The sequence below is a fragment of the Pristiophorus japonicus genome, chromosome 20, assembly GCF_044704955.1.
Source record: "Pristiophorus japonicus isolate sPriJap1 chromosome 20, sPriJap1.hap1, whole genome shotgun sequence".
Classification (NCBI taxonomy): Eukaryota; Metazoa; Chordata; class Chondrichthyes; family Pristiophoridae; genus Pristiophorus; species Pristiophorus japonicus.
In genome coordinates this window covers 63,700,300-63,706,299 of record NC_091996.1, presented here as the reverse complement: position 1 = coordinate 63,706,299, position 6,000 = coordinate 63,700,300, and the positions used below count along the sequence as shown (strand labels likewise).

The 6,000-nt window shown below is 47.3% G+C and overlaps 1 protein-coding gene across 2 annotated transcripts in view; it reads right to left on the bottom strand.

Annotated features, from left to right (window-relative positions):
* Positions 1–5,000: 5,000 nt before the first annotated feature.
* hdhd3 (haloacid dehalogenase-like hydrolase domain containing 3) overlaps positions 5,001–6,000 on the bottom strand; it is a 160,788-nt gene continuing 159,788 nt past the window's right edge. For both annotated transcript variants that reach the window (XM_070862901.1, XM_070862900.1), the window contains one exon: positions 5,001–5,610. The gene's annotated coding sequence lies outside the window, so the exon portion shown is untranslated. The remainder of the gene's footprint in view (positions 5,611–6,000) is intronic.

The window sequence follows — 6,000 nt, the reverse complement described above, 5'->3', positions numbered from 1 at the left end:
GGGGACAGATTTGGGTGGTGCGCACTTCCAGCGGAATCGGTGGGGTGAAGCTGCGCTAAAGTAGTTAGTGGCGCGGTGAGGTCATCAGCGGGCGGGCCACTGGAAAATGGCCACGCCTGCGATTTTCAGCTACAAAAACTGAGGACTTCATCAGGCAGTACCCCAGCGAAGACTACCAGTCGGTGCACGAATGCGACATGGCTAGAGTTTTGCCGCAATTGGGGCCGTTTGGTGGGAAAATAGTTTTATTATATATTAGTGTTTTTATTTCAGATTCCAGCATCCGCAGTATTTTGCTTTTGAAATAGTTTTATTAATTGTTTTGGTTTCATTAAACCTGCTGAGTGCTGCTCAGAGGTTTTCAAAGACTTTTGTACAACTTTCAGGTCTGACTCCTTACTGGAGTCCTGTGGGCTGCAGCGACCTGCTTGGCATGGTTCACCCTGAGGATGGGAGGAGTGCTGGAGGGTGACACCTGGTCAGAAGCAGGGCAGGACATAGGAGAAGGCGTCGGCGTCAGCACTGTGCAGAGAGGCAGTAGGCAAGGGAAGAAGCAGCCATGATTCATTCATTCTGCACCAGACCAGTGAGCCCGCTGTCTTCACCGGCCCAAATCAGGACTGCGGTTGGCTGCTTGGGGACAAGGGATATCCCCTGTGCACTTGGCTGCTCATTCCACTGCGGAACCCCAGGACAGTGCCAGAGAATGCATACAATGACGCTCATTGTGCCACCAGGTGAATCATTGAGCAGTATATAGGCATCCTTAAGCAGAGGCTCCGGTGCCTGGACCGCTCTGCTGGCACCCTGCAGTACTTTCCTCAATGGGTCTCCATAATCCTCATGGTTTGCTGCATGCTGCACAACCTGGCCATCCTGAAGGGACAGCCGCTGGAGGTCGAGCCAGCAGTACCACCCGAGGAGGAGGAGGCGCAGGAGGAGGAAGAGGAGGATCCCCGTCGCCCCAGAGCTAGGAGGCGTCGACCCACTGCAACCCTGGAAGGGAGGTGCAGCTGCGTCTCATAGCTGCTCGCTTCAGATAATCCCATCCACACATGACCCTTCAGGCCCCACTTTCAATGGCCATCGCAATGAGTGCCTTAACACACAATTGCCCACTCCCAAGTGAAATACCTGGCCAGATATATGTGCCAAAAATAAAGATTTAACATAAAGAACAATATAATACTGTAATAATTTTTTACCCCTGTGCATCTCACTATGACACCTGTTACGTGTGACTACCCTAACACTACGCCTAATTATCATCCCTGTGGCTGCATCATGGGTCCCAGAAGGCTGCTGTGTTTGTTGTCTGGGACCTACAGCTGTCCTCCTAGGATGCCCTGGTAGACCTCTGGGCCTGGAAGGGCCGGGTGCAGACTGGCCAGCACTCCCCTCACATTTTTGGAGGTGCCTGACACCTCCTTCGCAATCTCCCTCCATGCATTCTGTACTGACGATCTGCCAGGTCTCCCATGTCAGGAAACAGTATTCTTCTTCTGTCCTCCACAGTATTCTTCTTCTGTCCTCCACAGCATCCATCAGTGTCTCCAGCCCTATTTCAGCGAACCTGTTGGCTCTCCTTGCACCTCTTACACCAGCTATCCTTCTAAACTCCTTTCCCACCCCCACTCAGGGCCTTGTTGCAAACCCCGACCTTTAAAAAGGCCAAGGGCCAGCTGGCTCATTAGAAACCCTTACCTGCATGCTGAATTTCTCGGTGGTGATAACGCTCAAATTAAGACAGCCACACCGCTGAAAAATCCCCTTTGGAAGGGCTCATTAGCGCTGAAACCCATTTTTTCATTTTTGGCGCTGAATATGTGGTGGCCCAGCCACAAAAAAAATTTCAGCGCTAATGGCCCCAAAGAGGTGCGGAGAGCACCAGCTTTCCAGCGGTACTGAATTTCGGGCCCATCGGGTATTGAAGTCAATCACATGCTGGCAGTATTTTTAAGTAACTCTCTGGAAATAGGAATAGTGGCTGAGGATTGAAGAAAGACAAAAGTAATTCCAATTTATAAAAGAAGCAATAAAGGAAGTGCCGGCCCCATCGTGGATTTGGGCTCTTTGATAAAACAAATGTTGCCGGCGGTAACGGAGTGTTCCCCAGGTGTTGGCGAGGCGTGACGCTCAGCGCTGTGCTTCGCACATCAGCGCCGTGCTGATGAAGTCTGCACTGAGGCCTCACAACGTCCCTTGCCTTTTAAAGGGGAGGGCTGCTACAAACCCTGCAGCCTCTTTAGTGGTGCCCAAAGGGCCATCAGGGAGGTTGTTGGCCGGGCCAGCAGCCTGGCATCCAAGAGGGGAGATCGGGCTGCATGTTGGCATCCCGGCCACACCAGCGGCCGCCATTGTTGGGCCGACTGAAATGTCGGCCGACAGACAAAAGATGGCAGCCGCCATGCTACCACCTTCCCTTGCAAGGGCCGCCGGGGCACCACAGCCACCACAGCATCGGGCAGCGTGAAGCTGACGGAGGCATGGCCCCTCGCCGACCTCGCGTCCCACGGGGCAATTTCCCCCAAGGGGCGCAAAAGGGTCGGCGCGCAAACCGGATATCGCCGGCGGAGCCCCGGGGGCAGTTGCGTGTGAGTGGATGGGGCCACCGCGCCCGTGCGCTAACTCATTAGCGCTCCGTTGTCACAGGCCAGCAGCGCTAACTGGCCCTGTGCAAACTGGCAATTTCAGCCCCAACGTCTCAGCACCTTCAGCCCTTTGGGATGGAGAATTCCAAAGATTCACAACCCTCTGACTCATGAAAGTCCTACTGATCACAGCCTTAAATGGCTGACCCCATGTCCTGAGACTATGCCCCCAGCCACGGAAAAAAACCTCTCGGCATCTACCCTATCAATCCCCCTCAGAATCTTGTATGTTACAATGAGATCACCTCTCATTCTTCTAAACTCCAGAGAGTATAGGCCCAATCTACTCACTCTCTCCTCATAGGACAGCCCTCTCATTCCAGGAATCAATCTAGTGAACTTTTGTTGCATGGCCTCTCAGACCAGTATGCCCTTCCTCAGATAAGGATACCAAAACTACACAGTACTTGGTCTCACCAAGTTGTAGTAAGACTTCCTTACTCTTGTATTCCATCCCCTTTGCAATAAAGGCCAACATGCCATTTGCCTTCCTAATTTCTTGCTGTACCTGCATGCTAACTCTCTGTGTTTCCTGTATGAGGACACCTTAATCTCTCTGAACACCAACATTTAAAAATAATCTGTTTTTCTACCAAAGTGAACAACCTCACATTTTCCCACATTATACTCCATCTGCCACCTTACTGCCCACTCACTTAACCTGTCTATATCCCTTTGCAGACTATTTGTGTCCTCCACACAGCTTGCTTTCCCACCTAGCTTTGTACTGTCAGCAAACGTGGATACATTGTACTCAGTCACTTCATCGAAGTCATTAATATAGATTGTAAATAGCTGAGGGCAAAGCAGTGATCCTTGCGGCATTCCACTAGATTGGAAGATAGCAAATGTAACCCTGCTATTCAAGAAAGAAAGGAAAGGGAACTACTTGCCAGTTACCCTGACATCAGTTGTCGGTAAAATGCTGGAATCCATTATTAAGGAAGTGGTAACAGAGCACTTAGAAAATCTAAGATTGTGAAAGGGAAATCTTTGTTTTCTGTGTGTTAACCAATCCTCTATTCATGCTAATATATTACCCACAACCCTATGAGCCCTTATCTTGCAAAGCAACCTTTTGCATGGCACCTTATCAAATGCCTTTTGGAAATCCAAAATCTACAACGTCCACTGGTTTCCCTTTATCTACCCTGCTAGTTACATGCTCAAAAAAACTGATATATGTTGTGAAACACTATTTCCCTTTCATAAAACCATGTTGACTCTATCTAATGTTATGATTTCTTAAGTGCCCTGTTACCACTTCCTTAAAAATGGATTCCAGCATTTTCTATCTTTTTATCAATTCTTTGGCCAAGCATTGCTGATTTCTAAAGCTCACCCAGTCCTCACACTTACTACTAATCTTTGCAAAATTATAATCTTTTTTTAATCGAATACTATCCTTAACTTCTTTAGTTAGCCACGGATGGATCAGTATTCCTGTGGGCTTTTTATTTCTCAATGGAATATTTGTTGAGAATTTTGGAATATTTCTTTCAATGTTTGCCACGGGATATAAAGGTAAACCAGGGAACTCCAGGGTAGTGAGCATGACCATCTGTAGTAGGAAATCATTAGCAGGCATCCTGAAATGGGAATAATAAAGCATCTGGAGAAATCAGGATGAATCAGAGGAAAGTGTTGAATACTCTAAAGGGTAAAGGTCAACTGAACCCTGATAAATTGTCGAGCATAGCCACAGACTCTGTGACCAGAGGCAAGGATTCAGACTGAGGAAGGGAGGGTGAACAGACAGCTCAGACTTGCTGGTGAGGAAGGTAAATGGCAGCATGGACTGGTCAGGACAAATGGCCTCTTCCCATCTTGTAACTTCTATGTATATTTACGTAGTTAACAGCTTCATACACACTGAATGTGTGGAACAGGCTGCCCAGGGAGACAGCGCAGGCAAACTGCTGCTTCCTTATTTGTAATCTCTAACCTTCTGTATATTTATTTCCTCATCCCACCCAACTGCCCTGGGAAGGGGAGTCGCTAATTCCTCTGTGAACACTGCAACAAGCAAGTCACTTTCCATCGTTTTGTGGTGATGGTGGGGAATTGCAGGTGTGAGGAGGCATTTAGAAATTTGGGATGAGCCAAATGGACTGTACATTGTCACGTTTCTCCATTCAGGGAATGAACAGACTCAGCACATTATTATAAAGGACTAACATTGCAGTAAATGCTGCACCAGTACGAGTAAGAATGGTAGAGCTGGGTAAACAGCACCAAATACTGTCCGGGTGGGTGAGCAATGTGACTCCAAGGGGTGCATGAAACCGCTGTCTGTGCACAAGCTCAGAATTAATCACAGAAGAAATTGAGAAACACCAGCTCTCTCATGCATTTGTTTTTATTCATTTTTTAATTGCTTTACAAAACAACCTAAGGTTGTGTTTAGTGTACAGGCACTAGGAGCAAGGGAGGGGCTGTGAGGCACTGATTCCATCAGCTTTATGATTTTAATTAATGACATTCTGTTTGAAATATTACAGCATCAGTACGTCATCAGTCACCGGTTCATATGGTGTCTCAATTTAAACTAAAGTCTAATTGGGGCGGGTTATTATTGGATGGACTCAGCAGTATTCTCCAGGGCTCCGACCAGTATGAACGTGTTGCACTGATTTGTTTCATGTTTTCAGGCATTTGTTGGATGGCCTGAGCTGTAATTTACAGTGTTAATTCCTGTTTCCATGGGTAATCATTGGGTTTTGTGCAATTTTCACAGGTTTGTACTTTCAGACTGAGCTGATGGAATTCAGTGAGTCAGAGTCACCCTGACCCTCACAAGCAAATATTCCTAAATCAGCAGCAGTGATTTCAGCTCATTAAATCATGATCAGCAATTTCTTAATTTCAGCACTTGCAAGCGAATAGCCAGAGTTGTAGTTCGATGTCTTCATCCTTCATTAAATGGCCCTTCTCTCCATGGAGGATGAGATCAATCAAACTGCACCAGATAGAAAATAATATCGTCATTCTTCTTATTGAACTCCCTTGTTCAGTATTACACCTGCTCTGTGTATTGAGTTCCCTTGTTCAGTATTACACTGGCTCCAGTTACAACTATTTTGTTGAAGACAATAAACAAGTGCCCCCTGATTAAAGTGGGGTCACACTCTAGAAACTTTCATTCAAGTGCCCCCTGTTTTTTTTGAGGGCACCAAAAACACAAATTATACAAGTGCCCCTTGATTAAAGTGGTGGGCACTTAACCTGACACAATAAACAAATTAACTTTGGCAGTAACTTAAATCAAATCAAAATTTGGTTGCCGGAGGTGATGATGCACTCCAGTCCCTCCGGCGCCCACCTCTCGCGGAAGGCTGCGAGCGTACCG